Source organism: Chrysochloris asiatica, unplaced genomic scaffold (assembly GCF_000296735.1).
Source record: "Chrysochloris asiatica unplaced genomic scaffold, ChrAsi1.0 scaffold00213, whole genome shotgun sequence".
NCBI lineage: Eukaryota > Metazoa > Chordata > Mammalia > Afrosoricida > Chrysochloridae > Chrysochloris > Chrysochloris asiatica.
The window spans coordinates 3,436,998-3,454,171 of NW_006408731.1; the positions used below are offsets into that span (position 1 = coordinate 3,436,998).

At 40.8% G+C, this 17,174-nt stretch overlaps 1 pseudogene; it reads right to left on the reverse strand.

Moving 5' to 3' along the window:
- Positions 1-2,956: 2,956 nt before the first annotated feature.
- The window catches only part of LOC102830040, a 27,725-nt pseudogene continuing 13,507 nt past the window's right edge, over positions 2,957-17,174 (reverse strand).

Sequence of the window (17,174 nt, forward strand, 5' to 3'; positions counted from 1 at the left end):
CCATAAAGATTTTCAGCCTCAGGAAACCCTGTACAGGTTTACTATGAGTTGGAACTGACTCCACGGCACATAACCACCATCACCATATAGCAAAGATTATGAGGATTGTACAGAACTGGGTAGTGTTTCTTCTTTTGTACAAAGGGTTACTATGAGTTGGAACCAACTTGATGGAACCTAAAAATCAATTTTAACAATTCTATGAATTAGGATCAGTCCATCAATATTGATTCCATATTTGTGTGTGAAGATTTTAATAAGAAACAAAATGCATTGTAGATTTTTTTAATGTGAAAAAGCAAAATAGTACATTTGTTGTTGTGAAGTGCTGTCAAGTTGGTTCCGACCCATAATGACCCAGTATAGGGTTTACGAAGAGCCACTGGTGAGCTTGAACCGCCAACCTTGCAGTTCAAACGGCTTTGCAGTCTGATGCATTAGCCCACAGTGCCACACCAGGATTCCATAGCAGCCTCAAAACCCTGTTTAGGGTCACTATGAGTCGGATGGAGTCCAAATAGTACATTAGACAATACAAATATTCAATAGCCAAGAGGAGGCTAAATAGTCAACATATAAATCAGAAAGGTATGATCATCTAAACTCTTAGCACACAACTACCACCAAAGGGAGTAGCTATTGGTGCCAAATACTTCAGAGAAATGAGGGCAGGTACAGTCTGAAAATTGCAAATTGTATTTGAACATTATGAGACCCCAGATGATTTAGGCACAGTCTAGCAGAGTGTAAGGGTCAAGGGCTGAAGGTGAATGAAGAGAAACTGGGTTGATAAGAAAAAAATCCATATATCCAATCTTTTACCACCCTACAATGGTCCCATCAACTTTTCCAAGCATGAAGAAATGCTGGAGTTCAACACCCACAAAGAGGAGGGGGCTCCTGAGGCATGTGAGAACTAGAATCAGGTTTTATTATCTGAGGCAGTTAGTTTTATGTGTCAACTTGGCTAAGCTATGTTTCTCAGTGGTTTGGCCAGATACTGAATTGGTTGTTGTTCTGTACTGTAATGAGATGTAATGTAATCACCATCATGATATGAGAAACCAATCATTTGAAAAGGGGGGTTATTGTGGTGTGGTCTGCATCCGAATATACAGAAAAACCTGTTAAAGCCTGATTTGTGTAAGTCAGAAACCTGTCAGAGAAGGAAGATGCAAATATTTTCCACTAAAATGAGCAACGATTGTGGTTAAGACTGCACCCTGTCAATGGCAGAAAATTGGCGAGAACCAGAAAAAAACAAGGCAATCCTGCTGAATTCACGGTCTTAAAGGTTTCAGTATAAGTGGATGTTTTGGCAAAGCATTCTGATTCTTTCTCTTGACCTTGCACTATTCTTGTGACTACCTCCAGATATTATGATATAAACCTGCAGAGGTCTCCAGCCTGCCACCTGACATGGATTTGAGCCTTGCAAGTCTCCACAATTGTGTGAGTTATTTCTTTTAAGGAAATCTCTAGATATTTATATAGAGACAAGGGGAAGTGAAGAAGTATTGCTACTGGTTCTAGATACTACAAGCATAGGTTTATTCCAAACAAAATGTTTTCAGCATGTCTCTGTGATTCATGGATAACTGCAGACAAGTTCTCTCAGTGCTATATATGTCTTCTTAGTCTTAACTAGGATGCCTTCAAAAAAGGGGGGCCAACCAAACAGTGACTTCCAATATGATCTGCAGACCAGTTAAATTCAAAGCAGAGAAGCCAGTTCAGAAGGTTATGACAACTGATTTTGAGACTCCAAAGGAATAATCTTGATAGATTTTTCTCATTGGGCACAGGATGATTTCAGGTGTTTATAAGGAAGAAGTTTTCAGAAAATTGGAAATTACATTGATGAGAAAAAGGCCAGGAAAGTTGCACCCAAGGGAATTTTTGTTTGTTTAAATTTGTTTGTAAATGTTTTATTTCAAGTATGTATATATGTGTATGTATGGGCTGCGAACCTTAAGGTCAGCGGTTCAAAACTACCAGCTGCTCCGCCGGAGAAAGATGAGGCTTTCTACTCCTGTAGAGATTTACACCCTCCGAAACCCTGTACAGGGTCGCTATGGGTCATATATAGGGTATTGTTGTTGTTGTTGTTATTAAGTGCTGGAGAGTCTATTCCAACCCATAGTGACCCTGTATAGGGTTTCCAAGGAGCAGCTGGTGAGTTTGAACCACCGACCTTGGGGTTCAAACCAACTTTGCGGTTCAAATCCACTTTGCAGTCCAGCGCATTAGCCCACAGCACCATACCGGTACTCTGTTTACGAGAGCAGAAAGTCTCCTCTTTCTCTGTGGAATGGCTGGTAGTTTTGAACTGCTGATCTTGAGGTTGGCAGCCACACTCGTAACCACTATGCTACCAGAGCTCCTTATGTATATATATAAATAAGAAATGATGTTGTCAAATGGCATGAATAAATCTAGTCAGTGAATAGCATTCACATTCAATGCAAAGTCTTATTGAGATTGAACTGTTAAATATTCTATAAGAAAACACATTTTTTTAAAAAAAGCACACATAAAATAGTTGGTGAGAAATGTTTAAAAATACAGTATTGTTTGAAAATACAGTATATGTTCCTACATCAGGAAATTTATACTGATGGAAAATGCAGTTAAGGATATTTTTATATAATCAGCATCACCTCTCAACCTAACAAACATAACAGTGTTGTTTTTATGCAGTGAAATAATTGCAACTTGGAGTATCAGTCCATTTCATGGTCAGTACGGAGTCCTGGTGTGACACTATGGGTTAACGCGCCAGACTGCAAAGCCGTTTGAACTGCAAGGTAGGCAGTTCAAGTTCACCAACTGCTCCTCAGAAACCCTATACTGGGTCGCTATGGGTGGGAATTGACTCAATGACACTTAACAATAACTAATGTCTATATTGTGCTTCAAAAATCCAGCTGTCAAGGAATTTCAAATTGTCTCCACATCATAAATTGCTGTTTCCCCAGAATACAAATGATGCTGTGGGTTTGTTTAGAAACTCCTTATTAAAGAATCGTCTTGCCTCAACATTACTGAACAAAACAGAGCAATAAGATGGATTCTGTCTTTTATATTCAATACATTCAATTCTGGCATTCTTTACCACAGCATTGTTGTTTAGGGCAGTGAAGTGCATTACATCATGCAACCTTTTGAATATTTTATTTGAATATTGAAAGGTAAAGGTTGAGAATGGTGATTCTGGGTCATCAAAACTGTCAAAGTCAGCTATTTCTTTCTCTTTCTTAATTTCTCTTGGAACACCTGCAATCTTGTACTTTCTGAAGCTGATGTTGACCAGAACAAAGTGGATGATAGTTGGGCAATCTTTCTCCACGTCAGGATCTTTTGGGTTTAAATACATAGTACTCCTTTAGTTCTTCCTGATCAAACACATAAGAAACAATCTTTGGAAAGGGGGACTTGTTCATTTTAGCCTACTTTTCTTGCTATAGATTATAGAAAGTAGAAGTTCCTTGAAGGGAGGACTGAAGTCACTTGGCCTTCCAGAAAAGTCTAAGGAAATAAGATCAACCCCTCTCTGTAGTCTCAGGATCAAAAAATGTTGTTGTTGTTGCTATGTGCCTTGGAGTTGGTTCCAACTTATAGTGACCCTGTACAGGGTTTCTGAGGCTGTAAATCTTTACGGTAGCAGAAAGCCTCATCTTTCTCCCACAGAACAGCTAGTAGTTTCGAACTGCTGACCTTGTGGTTCGCAGCCGGATTCGTAACCACTATTAAATGTAAACCACTATCCTCCACATGGCTCTTTTTACTTCTAACATCTAGAGCTCAGATATTTGTTTACATTTATCAGGATCTGCTACAGCTATATCCAATTAATCTTCATCCAAGAATTACTGCATGGCAAAGTCTCACAGAGGAGACAGCAGATAGGATGAATTGAGACTCAAGCCCAACATGAAGTTGTGTACCTTCTCAGCACATCCTTCTCGGGGACTGAATAAAGCTGAATCACTCACTAAGGCTAGTAACATATGATGAACTGAACTTGCCTGATAATCATTTGATATTCCTTTTCAGCATCTTTATTTGGGCTGTTGTGATTTATCATCACAATCCAAGCTATCATTACTCACAATATGTTTTGCTGCAATATTTTTCTAATTCTTCCTCCATTTTGGAACCTTTATTTTGTGAACCACAGACTCCCAAGACTCTGTTGAGTATTATAGAAAAAGCACTGTCCCAGACACTCATTAAGAAAAGCAAGGGGGGACTTCCTGTAAGATGATGGACTAGAAAAACAAAAATGCTTTTGTTATTAGGTGCTGTTGAGGCAATTCCAACTCATAACGACCCTGCATATGGTTTCTGAGGAGCAGCTGGTGGGTTTGAACTGCTGACCTTGTGGTTTGCAGTCTGGTGCTGATCTTATAACACTGATCCTATAGTGCAATACCAGGAAGCGTTAAAGAGAGAGAAATATCATCTTCAGAAGTGTATAGACTGAGATGGAGAATATGTTGAGAAACAGGATAGCTTCAGATTTAGATATTTTTAATAAAGGTTTCTATGGTTTTGTAATTGTTTGCTTACTCTGTATATCACTCTGGTTTTGTTCACATAGAAAAGCCAACTCAGAACTGTTAAAGACTTGGTTTCCATCTACATTTGGAAAGGAGTTTAAACTACAGGTCCCATGCTTACAGCATACTGGCACAAAGCTGTGTTAATAAGGTTAAGAACTAGGAAAGGTCACACCACCTGTGAAATGGAATTAAGAAGAATTTATCCATCACCCTAGGAAATCCATTGAGAAGCTACTGTTCACTATAAACCTAGTAAAGAATAGTGTGACAAATGTGTGTTTGGGAAGTCATGGAGTGGCATGTAGATACAAACAATATGTCCCCACATATCATTTGTCAATAATCCTTTCCACACCTTTTATTCTCACAGAAATTTTGAGTCTTTCAGATGGGCCTTTCTGTGCTAACTCATGGAACTCCCATCCTGTACTTTGAAAAATGAAAGCTTTTTGAACTTCTGCTGAAAGAAATCTCATCAATATAGAAGCATAAATTGTTCCCTCCTCCCCTGAAACTTATGGTCTTTTGATCATTGTTATGGATTGAATTGTGTGCACCCCCCCAAAATATATGTTGTAAACCCCTATACCTATGATTGAGCCTTTTGTGGTGCTTTAGGAGAAGCATTGGACTTCTAACTACAAGGTTGATGGCAATTCAAACCCATGAGCCACTCCTTGGAAACCCTATACAGAGTTGCCATAAGTTGGAACCAATTCTACGGTAGTAACAACTACAACAGCAAGCAGAGGTGGGGTGAGGTAGATATCAAGACACTCCAAGGAACCAGGAAGCAGAAGCTAAAGAGACAAGGATCTTGCTCTAGAATTGACAGGGAAAGCCTTCCCCTTGAGCTGGCACTTTGAATTCAAGCTCCCTAAACAGTGGTGTCCTGGAGTCCTGGGGTGGCCCTGTAGGTTAATGGGCCAGACTACAAAGCCATTTGAACTGCAAGGTCAGAGATTCAAGCTCACAAACTGCTCCTCAGAAACCCTATATAGGGTCGCTATGGGTCAGAACCTACTCATTGGCACTTCAAAACAACAACAAAACTGTGGTGCCCTGGTGTGGCGCTGTAGGATAAGCACCTGACTGCTTATGAGGTTGGCAGTTCAAACCTACCAGCTGCTCCTTGGAAACCCTCTGCAGGGTTGCTATGAGTCAGAACCGACTCTATGGCACTTAACAACATCAGGCTGTGACACTGTAGGCTAAGCACTGGACAGCTAACCTCAAGGTCAGTGGTTCAAAGCCACCAGCTGCTCCTTGGAAACCCTATACAGGGTCATGAGAGTTGGAATCAACTTGACAGCATGTTACAACAAAAAAAAACCACTTTGAGAAATTAAATTTCTGTTTGTTAAAGAACCCATTTGTGGTATTTCTGGTATAGCCTTGCTAGATAACTAAGGCAATCATAATATGATTTTTGTCAATGTCATTTTTAACAAAGGAATCATAAAATGACCAGACTTCAAAAACTGTAAAACTCAATGTCTAAAAGTAGTCTTACTTGATAAACATGTCTTGTCTGTGTAAATATTTGTGCGTTTTGTTGCTATTGCTAATCTGATAAAGCATTATTGGCTGGCTCTCTTCGTCCATCTGTGTTACAGCCTGATATCTGAAGTCACTTTGCCCGTGGAAAACAGCCGTCTTCAGTCAGAACCTGTGACATCTTGGGCTTTAACAAGTCTAGACATCATTCTTGAATTTCTCATGCACCTCTGACAGCTGAACCACCAAAGTCAGAGAGAGACAATTTAGCTTTCAGAATGTTATTTGAAAATGGATTAAGGTCCCTTTCAAGGATTTGCTTAGGCCCACCCCTTAATGGAAATTTAGGTGCTACAAACTGTGATGGATTGATATGCTGCCAGTATGGTTTTGTGGAAAAATTCCTTTGTTCTCTGTGCCATATAAAGTCTGCCACATGAAGGTAAATCCTTTACACCCATCATGTCAGTGGTTTCTCTCATCTAGATGATTTGGTTTTGTTTTGTCTTATCTTTCATCCTGTTTAAGACTTTATAAAGAGTCTAATATACATTTTAATTTGACATCTTTTTATTTGAAAACGTAAAATAAAAACCATTGTCCTAATGTTGACGGTTGCTCTGGGGGACTGCCAGTGTCGGAGGAAAGCTGGGAATGGTTTGTCTTTGTTATGTTAATAAAGTAGCATTAGTGTAGGGTTTTCCCTGGCTGATTTCTTGAAAGTAGATTGCCTTTCTTTCAAGGTATCTCTGGATGGACATGAACTTGCAGGCTTTAGATTAGCGGCCCAGGATAAAGTCTAGGTTTAACATTTCTTTAAGGAAAATATTTGAAAGTCCTATCTCAAGCCCTAACAACAACAACAAAAGCTCAGAACACTCATAGAGTAGAACTGTCACCATAGGTTTGTCAAGACTGCAATCTTTATGGATGAGCATTGGAATGCTAACCTTGAGGTCCAGCAGCTCCTCAGAAACCCTATCCAGGGTCACCACGAGGCAGAACAGACTTGACAGCACTTAACAACAACACACTAATCTTTATGGCAGCAGTCTGCCACATCTTTCTCCCCGCAGAGTAGCTGGTAGGTTTGAACCTCTTTCAGTTAGGAACCAGTCAGTCACTGGAACAGCTGTTACTTAAGTTGTATTGTCACCAATAAAAGTGATTATGATAGGTGTAATAGGGGTGTCTGCCAACAACAGGCTAACACACACACAAAGGAAAGAAAAGCGTTGCCTAACTAAGGTGTGGAAAGAAAAGGAGGTCAGGAATATTGACTATATGGGAAAGAAATGATTAAGCAAAATTATTCTACGATTAATCTCAGAAAATGATTTCCATGATTTTATCAGTTATAATTTCTCCAGAATATTAGAAACACTACTGGCGCTGTAGGATCTGCACTGGACTGACCTTGAACCACAAGGTGAGCAGCTCAAAGCCACCAGCTGTCCCTCGAAGTCCTATATGGGTTGATATGAGTGGGAACAGACTCAACAGCACTTAACAACTATTTCAGGGGGAAATAGTATTTCCCTATTTCAGTATTTCAAGAGGAAAGGATTCAGTATTTAAGAGGGAAAAGAGAGAGATTTAATGCAGGAAGTAAACGATTAAGAGAACAAAGGTCAGAAGAGCTGCTGCTAGCAATAAACAAACAAATAAAGGAAGAATCATTTGCTCATTCGAAGTCCCCCCTACAGTTTTTCCTCCTGAAAGTTTCAGGAGCCTGGTGCATGAGATTGGATTATTGTCAGAATTCTGATTCAAAGCAGCAGTTGGCCACCATCTTTTCATGGGACACAGCTGTTTGTCCCCTTTGTTGTTGTTCTTAAGTGCCATCAAGTCAGTTCTTAAGTCTAGAGACCCAGTATAGGGCTTCTGAGGAGCAGATGGTGGGTTCAAACCATCGACCTTGAAGTTAGCGGACCAGTGCTTATTATCATACAGTGCCACACTATTTGTGAGTACCATTGGGTCTGCTCTGACTCATAGTGACCCTGCACAGGGTTTCCGAGGCAGTAAACCTTTACAGGAGTCTCATCTTTCTCCCGCTGAACTGCTGATAGTTTCAAACCACCTACCTTCAGGTTAGCAGCCTGATTCGTAACCACTACGCTACCAATTCCTTAATGCAATGTGTATGTGGGCCTTATTTACAACAGGCAATTACTGGCTTGAAACCCTGTTGCAAAACTCTCGCTCTAAACTCCATGCTACCATAAGATGGCCTGTACTATTTTATGATTCTTTTTTCCTTTCCCCTTCTTTTAAAGTTCTGACTGACTGGGATGACACTGTGGGTTAATGCACTGGACTGCAAAGTCAATTTGAACTGCAAGGTCTGTGGTTCAAGCTCACCAGCCACTCCTTGGAAACCCTATACAGAGTCGCTTTGATTCGGAACCAGACTTGATGACACTTAACAACAAAAACAACAACAAAATAGAGAACTTCTATGTGGTGCTATATGATCAGCACTGGACTGAGAACCACAAGGTTGGCAGTTCAAACGCATTAGCTGCTCCTTGGAAATCCTATACAAGTCTCTATGAGTTAGCAACACTTAACAACAACATACAGAAATTTATTTGTTATATTTATTGAAACTTTACTTCCTAGGTCTAAACCTTATCAAATTAAATGTTTTATAGTTTTCCTCATTCCACAACACACAGTACACTCTGTTTTTCATGTAGAGGCACCACACTATAGTAATGTGTGATTCATCGGTCCTTGACAAAAGGCTTCTTCCTAAAATAATCAGGCCTCGATTTTCCTCTGCTTTCTCACACACAGAAAACTGTGATATTTTCAGAGAAGATTGTGGATATTGACTCCTTCATTCAAGTTGCTTCCCGCCCACTACTATCATTTCTGTCACTGCTGCTGGTGGTCCCATGGCTCTAACCCAACCTCCACCCAGGCCCCCGAGGAAATTCTGCTTGTGTCCTGGCTTATTCAAGTGGGAGCCAGCATAGGGACTGGGCGCAGAGCTGCAGTAGGCTATTGTGAGATACTATTAAGGAACTCTGGTAGCATAGTGGTTATAAATCAGGCTGCAAACCTCAAGGTTAGTAGTTCGAAACTATCAACTGTTCCATGGGAGAAAGATGAGGCTTTCTACTCCCATAAAGATTTATAGCCTCGGAAACCCTGTTCAGGGTCGCTATGAGTTGGAACCGACTCCAAGGCACAGAACAACAATAATCTAGATGTTGATAGTTAAGTATGGAGATTCTGAGGACTGCAGTCTGATGGGTTGATGGGGAAGGCTATGTGTGCCTATCAGTGTGGGGTGAGAGTGTGTTTGTAGGGTGAGTCTGCCGGGTAAGCCTGCTAGCCGTAAAATGAATCTACAATGGACTGATGAGGATGGGTGGAGGAAGGAGTGGAAGGGAATGGGGAAGTGAAAAAGTTATCAAAGGATAAGTCTAAGGCACAGTCAAAAAAACAAACCCAAAGCACAAATTAGATCATAAAATTTAAAAAAATGATGCATTGGTTATATTAAAATGAAGGATTTTCTCTTCAATGAAGGATACCATTGATAAACTCAATACCAATGAACAGATTACAGAAAATTATATGCAATGTCTCAAACAGACAGAAAGATTAGTGAATAAAATACTTAAGTAACTCCTGTAAATCAACTGAATAAGAGAAACTCCAACTCAACAAAAATGGTAGGAGATTACATAAAGAGAAACCCAAAGCACTTGGTTGTTGTTGTTGTTGTTAAGTGCCATTGAGTTGGCTCCGACTCATAGCAACCTTGTATAGGGTTTCCCTGAGCAGCCTTTGGGCAAAAAGAACCTGCTACCCTTCCATCAGAGAAACTTCCATCACATTGGGGAAGGCAGACTTCACATCAGGTTCTAAACTTTCATTAGTTCAATGGAAAATCAGGACAAATGTGAGTGCCCGACCAAGACTCCCTGCTCCTGGTCTTGTTCCCACCTCATTTCAGGGCTCACTTTCCACTCACCAGACTGCTTGCTGACTACTGTGCTTCATGATGTCACACAGCAACACTCAGGGTCCCCCCACCACAAGAACTTCATATTCTGCACCAACTCCTCCTACTCCTTTGAGTCCTTTTAGACCCTGTCTTTGAAGCATTTGACTCCTAACCATCAAATTTCAGAGTTATTCTTCTACATTTGCAAAGATGTCAGTCTGAGAGGTTTTTCTAGAATGTGAATGTAGAGAGATGCTCTCTTCAGAAATGAGTTCCCCACTATGAGTGGTAACAACAAGGAGTTGTCTCAAGATGGCAGAAGACCCCACCCAGAGTCAACACAAATAATAATAATTAAAAAGCAAACAAACCACAAACAAATACAACCCAGTGCTACTGAATCTATTCCAACTCATAATGGCCCTACAGGAAACAGCAGAATGGCCCTATAGGGTTTTCAGGCTGTAATCTTTATGGAAGCAAACTGCCATGTGTTTCTTCCTTGGAGCACACTGATCTTTCAGTTAGCAGGCAATTGTTTAACCACCACACCACCATGGCTCTTTTAAAGTCACTCAAGAAACCTATGGTTTCTGCTCAGTGGGATCATGGACCAAGCCCACAGGTATCTCATGAACTTATGGCCAAGAAACACTTCCTTCCCAGTTGGATGTCTTAGTGAAATCATTCCTTCCTTGAAAGGCATAGGGAAGGATGGGAGATCTGGTTCTGACTTGTCCTTCCAAGAAGTAGTAACAGACTAACCTGTATTCATAAAAACAGAGCTCTGAGGCCATTGGCTCCAGACAAACCTTTCTAAAATGCAACTGTTCACAACCGGTCTCTAGCTTAACCTGTTCTTCCTGTTCAAAGGTCTTCAGTAACCATCACTCATCTTCTGAAAAGTGCTTGGTGACATGGGACCTAGGGCCTAAGGCCACATGCAGCCCTGTCCTCATCTGTAAAGGATGTGTTTCCAGTTCTGTCTTAACTTCTTGACAGAATTACCATGAGTGGGGTGTTTTAACTAACAAATTTATTTTCTCACAGGTTAGCAGGCTAAAAGGACAAATTCAGGGAAGTACAAACTAAACTCAATAGTGGTGGTGTTGTTATGTGCCGTGGAGTCAGTTCTGACTCATAGGAACCTTTTACAGGGTTTCCAAGGCTGTAAATCTTTACGGGAGCAGAAAGCCTCATCTTTCTCCCATGGAACAGCTGGTAGTTTTGAACTGCTGACTGATTTGTAACCACTACGCTACAAGAGCTCCTTGTTTAATCGCAGGAAATATCTTGGACATATCCCCAAGAAAGGCATGGAAGGAGTATGGAACTTTTATTGTAATTTTATTTGTAATTTATTTTAAGGAAGCAGAAGAGTCTCACAGAGGAACAAACAACTCTTGCCCCACCAAAAAACTCCCCAAATGAATTGGGCTGCAATCTCAAGGTCAGCAGTTGGAAACTACCAGATGTTCCATGGGAGAAAGATGAGGCTTTCTGCTCCTATAAAGATTTACAGCCTCGGAAACCCTGTACATGGTAACTATGAGTTGGAGCCGACTCCACAGCACACAACAACAGCAACAATAGGACAGAGGAGAACTCCCTGCAAGGTTTCCAAGGCTTTACCCAAGCGGAATGCCACATCTTCTAGTGGAACAGCTGGTGGGTTCAAACCACTGACCTTTAGGTTAGCAACCAAGCACTTAAACACTGTGTCTCTTTGAGGATTAAATTGCATTCAAGTCATGGCATTTTCAATTTCCTCATATGCGAGCAAAAGCTGGACATTGAACAAGAAAGACTGAAGAAGAATTGATGCTGATGAAGGCTACTGAATATACCATGGACTGCCAGAAGAATGAACAAATCTCTTTTGGAAGAAGTATGGTCAGAATGCTTTTGGGAAGAGAGATTGGAGAGACTTCATCTCACTTACTTTGGTCGTATTATTAGAAGGGACCAGTCCCTGGAGAAGGAAGGACATCATACTTGGTAAAGTAAAAAAAGTGGTGAGTGCAATAGTGGAACACTCTCAACAAAATGGGTTGACCCAGTGGCTGTAACAATGGCTTCAGACCTATCACTGGGCAATATTTCTTCTTTTGTGCAAAGAGTCACTATGGGTAGGAACCGACTTGATGGCACCAACAATGTGCTGGACTACAAGGTTGATGATTCAAGCTCACCAGATGTTCCTTAGAAACCCTTTACAGGGTCACTATGAGTCAGAACCAACTCAATGGCACTTAACAACAACAATAACAAATAACAACATGATCAACAAATGTGTTATCTATTAAGGATTGTCTTTTTGCTTTTGTTAAGTGCCATCGAGTCAGTTCCAACTCTTAGCAACCCTGTATAGGGTTTCCAATGAGCAGCTTGTGGGTTTGAACTGTAGACCTTGTGGTTAGCAGTCCTGTGCTTATCCTATAGCACCATATGACACTGTAGTGTCCTCCAGAAACATTTTTTTTTGGAAGTCTTATCCTCCAATATCTGTGAATGATACTTTATTTGGAAACAGTCTTTGCAGATATAATTAAGTAAAGATGGGATCACACTGGATTAGGATGGGCCCTAGTCCAATATGACTTGTATTCTTAGAAAAGGAAAACAGACAGACAAACCCACAGGGAGGACATGGTGTATTATTGATCAAGGCAAGTGAAGAAATGCCAAGGATTGCTGTGAACACCAGAATTGAGATAAAGGCATGAAACAGATTCTTCCTTAAAGTCTTCAGAGAGAGCAAGATGCTGCTCCTTGGTTTTGGATTTGTAGCCTCCAGAACTGTACAACAATAAATTTGTGCTGATTTAAGCCATCCAGTTTATGTTACAACAGACCTAGGAAACTAATACATTATCCACAAGAGAAAAGTTTATGGGAGGATGGATAAGAGAGAGATCAAATTAGAGAGGTTAGGGAAAAGGGCATTTCATCTTAAATCTGAAGGATGAGGGAAGATTAGAATGGAGAGTAATTCATGCAAAGGAAATAACACCTGGGAAGGCCCAAGACCTTCAAAGAACACTTTACATATTAAAAAATATTCCAAAGAAGGTGTCCAGAGTGAGAAGAAGTCATGGGCAAAGACACAATTATGAGACTAGTGGAGTTCTGGTGTGGCGCTGTAGGATAAGCACAGGACAATTAACTACAAGGTTGGTGGAAACGCTATGCAGGATCGCTATGAGTTAGAACCAACTTGCTGGCACATAATAACAACAAGAGCAAAGGCTGAGGCTGGAGAGGTGGAGGGGAACGTCACATAGTCTAAGATGAGGGTCTTAAGAATCTGTTTGAAGGATTCTGACCATAAAACAAGGCAGCTTCTCTCTCAAGGCTTCTTATTAAGTATAAGAGCGTCTTGTGGTTCTACTAGTACATCACTCATTCCACACGTGAGTGACTGACCAACATCCAAACTAGTCTGCACCCTATCCACTAAGAGGAGTCTAGTGATGCTGCCCTTGGAGGTCACAGTACTGCAGACTGGAGTTGCTTAGTCTCTGCTTATTCTCAATCATTGTCCTATTCTGTGGCAGAACAGTACTTGTTCATAGATCAGCACTTGTCCAAAGGCTGGTGTAACCTATTTACTTGTGTCTCCTTGATATATGTTGCCAAACCTAGTTCTAAGTGTTGTTGCTGCTGTTGTTGTTGTTAAGTGCCGTTGAGTCGGTTCCGACCCATAGCGACCCTGTACAGGGTTTCCGAGGGTGTAAATCTTTACGGGAGTAGAAAGCCTCATCTTTCTCCCACAGAGCGGCTGGTAGTTTCGAACCGCTGACCTTAAGGTTCGCAGCCTGATGCCGTCAAATCAGTTCCAACTCACAGTGACCCTGTATAGGGTTTCCGAGGAGCGACTGGTGAGCTTGAATCACTAACCTTGCGGTTCTTTGCGTTCCAGTGCATTAACCCAAAGCACCACACCAGGACTCTGTTCTAAGCGGTGGTGGTTACATGCCATGGAGTCGGTTCCAACTCATAGTGACCCTGCACAGGGTTTCCAAAGCTGTAAATCTTTATGGGAGTAGAAAGCCTCATCTTTCTCCCACGGGATAGCTGGTAGTTTCAAACTGCTGACCTTGAAGTTAGCAGTCCTATTTGTAACCACTATGCTACTAGAGCTCCTTGTTCTAATTGATACACCTACAATAATCAGTCAGTTCAACTGACACATATTTGTTGTTGTTGTTAAGTGCCATCGAGTCAGTACTGACCCATAGCAACCTTATGCACAGCAGAATGAAACACTGCCCAATCCTGGGCCAACCTCACTCACTACTGTTGACACGCTGAAGTTCATTGATGATGCCATTTGGCCAATCCATCTCATTGGGGGTCTTCCTCTTTTTCATTTTGAGTTGTGCCCCATCAGCCAATGAAGGTCCCGAGGGTTTTTCTCCTGTGAGCTTTACTCCATTCACATCATCACGGTCAACTCTACTTTGAGGAGGTAGCTCTTCCCCAGTCGCATTTTGATTGCCTACCAACCTGAGGGGCTCATTTTCCGGCACTGTATCTGAAAAAGTGTTTCTCTGCTATTCATAAGGTTTTCAGTGACTAAATATTTGAAAGTAGTTTGTCATATATTTACAGGGTGCTTAATACTTACCAGGCATTATTCTAGCTTAAAACAAACCAAATTACTTAGTTGTCTTTGAGTTGATCCCAACTTGAGAAAACTCTGTGTGTGCCAGAGTAGAACTATACTCCATAGGGTTTTCAATGGATAATTTTTCAAAACTATATTTCCAGTCTTTTCTCCCAAGATGCCTCTGGGTAGACTCAAACCACCAACTTTTCAGTTATCAGTGAACACATTTACCATATGTGCCACCCTGGAACTTTTTATAACCTGGTTCCAGTCTCCATCATCAGCTTTATCTCTGTTCACTGCCTTGTTCAAATTCTTGCTCTAGTGACATCAGACTCTTCATCTATTTATTACAAAGTCTTTCAGACATTGTTGCTGCATCTTTAACTTCAGTCTAGCCTGGAAAACTGTCTTTCAGATAGAGTATGTCAGTCTATGCAAAGCAAGACCAAAAAAAAAACTAAACTAAAAGGAGTGAAATAGTATCACCAAGTGTTTTTCTCAGATTAGAACCATTCCCCCAGTTCCCAGCTGCCTGATGTATTGGAGTCTTGGGTGACAAAGCAGTGACAAGATGACTTCAGTTACTCTTCCTAAAATGGTTATGCCTGTCATATCTCCACCCCTTCTACATGCTCTTTCCTTGGCGTTGTAGGATAAGCACTGGACTGCTAACCTCAAAGTTGGGTTTCAAACCTACCAGTCACTCCACTGGAGAACAATGAGGTTTTCGGTTACGAATCAATCTGCTAACCTCAGGGTCAGCAGTTTGAAACTACCAGCTGTTCCATGGGAGAAAGATGAGGCTTTCTGCTCCCATAAAGATTGACAGCCTCAGAAATCCTGTGCAGGGTAGCTATGAGTCAGAACCAACTCCACAGTACATCACCACCATCACCACTCTTGTAAAGATTTACAGTTTCAGAAACTCTATACAGAATCACTATGAGTTGGAATCAACTCAATGGCAGTGGTTTTGAGTTTCTTCCTTTTGAGATGTTTCTTTCTTTTCTCTTTCCTTTAAATTCCTCTTAGACCGTGAGCATGGAGCTCTGGTGTGGCACTGGACTGCAAAGTCAGTTTGAACTGCAAGGTCAGTGTTCAAGCTTACCAGCTACTCCTTGGAAACCCTATACAGGGTTGTTATGGGTCAGAACTGACTCTACTACACTTAATAACAACAAACAGTGAGCACATTGTCTATCTTGTTTACCACCACCGTCTCCCATAACTCTACGTACAATAAACATGTATAGGCTGGGTTAATGAATGGATGTTCAAGATTAGACAGACTCTTCTGTAAGACAACCACAACTCACCCAGGAAGACTTATGGGCTTTCTACTCTGTATTCCCAGATCAACTTGTATCAACCTTAGAAAATGTATTACACAAATAATCACATCCATTAACATATAATAATATTTGCAGCTCCTCCACTGGATTCCTCAATGTTTGGGATCATCTATTTTTTTCTTGAGAATTTGACCCCTGGTTCAATGTCACCAAAGAAAAATCCTCAGTCTTCTGCTGAAATTGGGCTAGAGTAGTCACCTGCTGTTCCTATAGGGAGGAGAGTTGGGCTTCAAAATGTTCTTTACACAGATTTCTAAGGAACCCTCCTATTTTCAGTCCCACTCAGGTCCCTGGTGTAATGTAGGATTTTATTTTAGAAAATGAATGGAGTGACACTCAGGCTTCTCATGCATAAACTTTTCTAAGGTGTTGCATGGTAATAATGCCAAGGCACACAAGTAAAATATCACAGCATTCATTTAGCTCTGGAGAGTCAGAATTAGCAAATACAATGTTTGTTCAGTAGTTACCATTCAAATCTTTAGATATCTTTAATTAGAGATCTCAGGAGGAAGACTATACCATGATTCAAATTTGTCAGAGCAGGTTCCTCATAAGTAGGGTTCAAATTGGTAATACTGTTGGTAAGTGCCATCGAATCGGTTGCAACTCATAGCAACCCTGTATAGGGTTTTAGAGGAGCAACTGGTGAGCTTGAACCACTGACCTTGTGGCTAATAGTCCAGTGCTTATCCTATAATGACATACTCAAGGTTGGCCATGGTAGACAGAATCTCAGCTACTACCTCTGCCTTCACTCAGTGAGTATGCAGAAATTTTGGGTATATGTGAATTTGTCACTCTGGTTTTGCAAAGTAAGGACCAGTGTAATGCTAAAGACTAGTATGTTATTTTATCTTTTCTCTAGGGTTAAAGAGTAGCCAAACAGTGCATCTTTCCCTCAAGATTGGAAGTTAGGGAGGTTGTTTTGATTTATATTATATTTTCTTGTGTCTGGTCAAAGTGAACTTAAAGGTTATTTACATTCTTTACATACTTCTTTACATACATGTTTCTATGTATAAATTCAGAAATGTTCTAAATAGCTTTCTCATGACTTTCAGGTTATCAGTGAGTCTTGGTCAATGTTAGACAGCCTCACAAATGTAAACGTATTTCTGCTTCTAAGTTTGTATTGTGAGTGCTTATACTTATGTAGGAGTCCTGATGTGGTGCTGTGG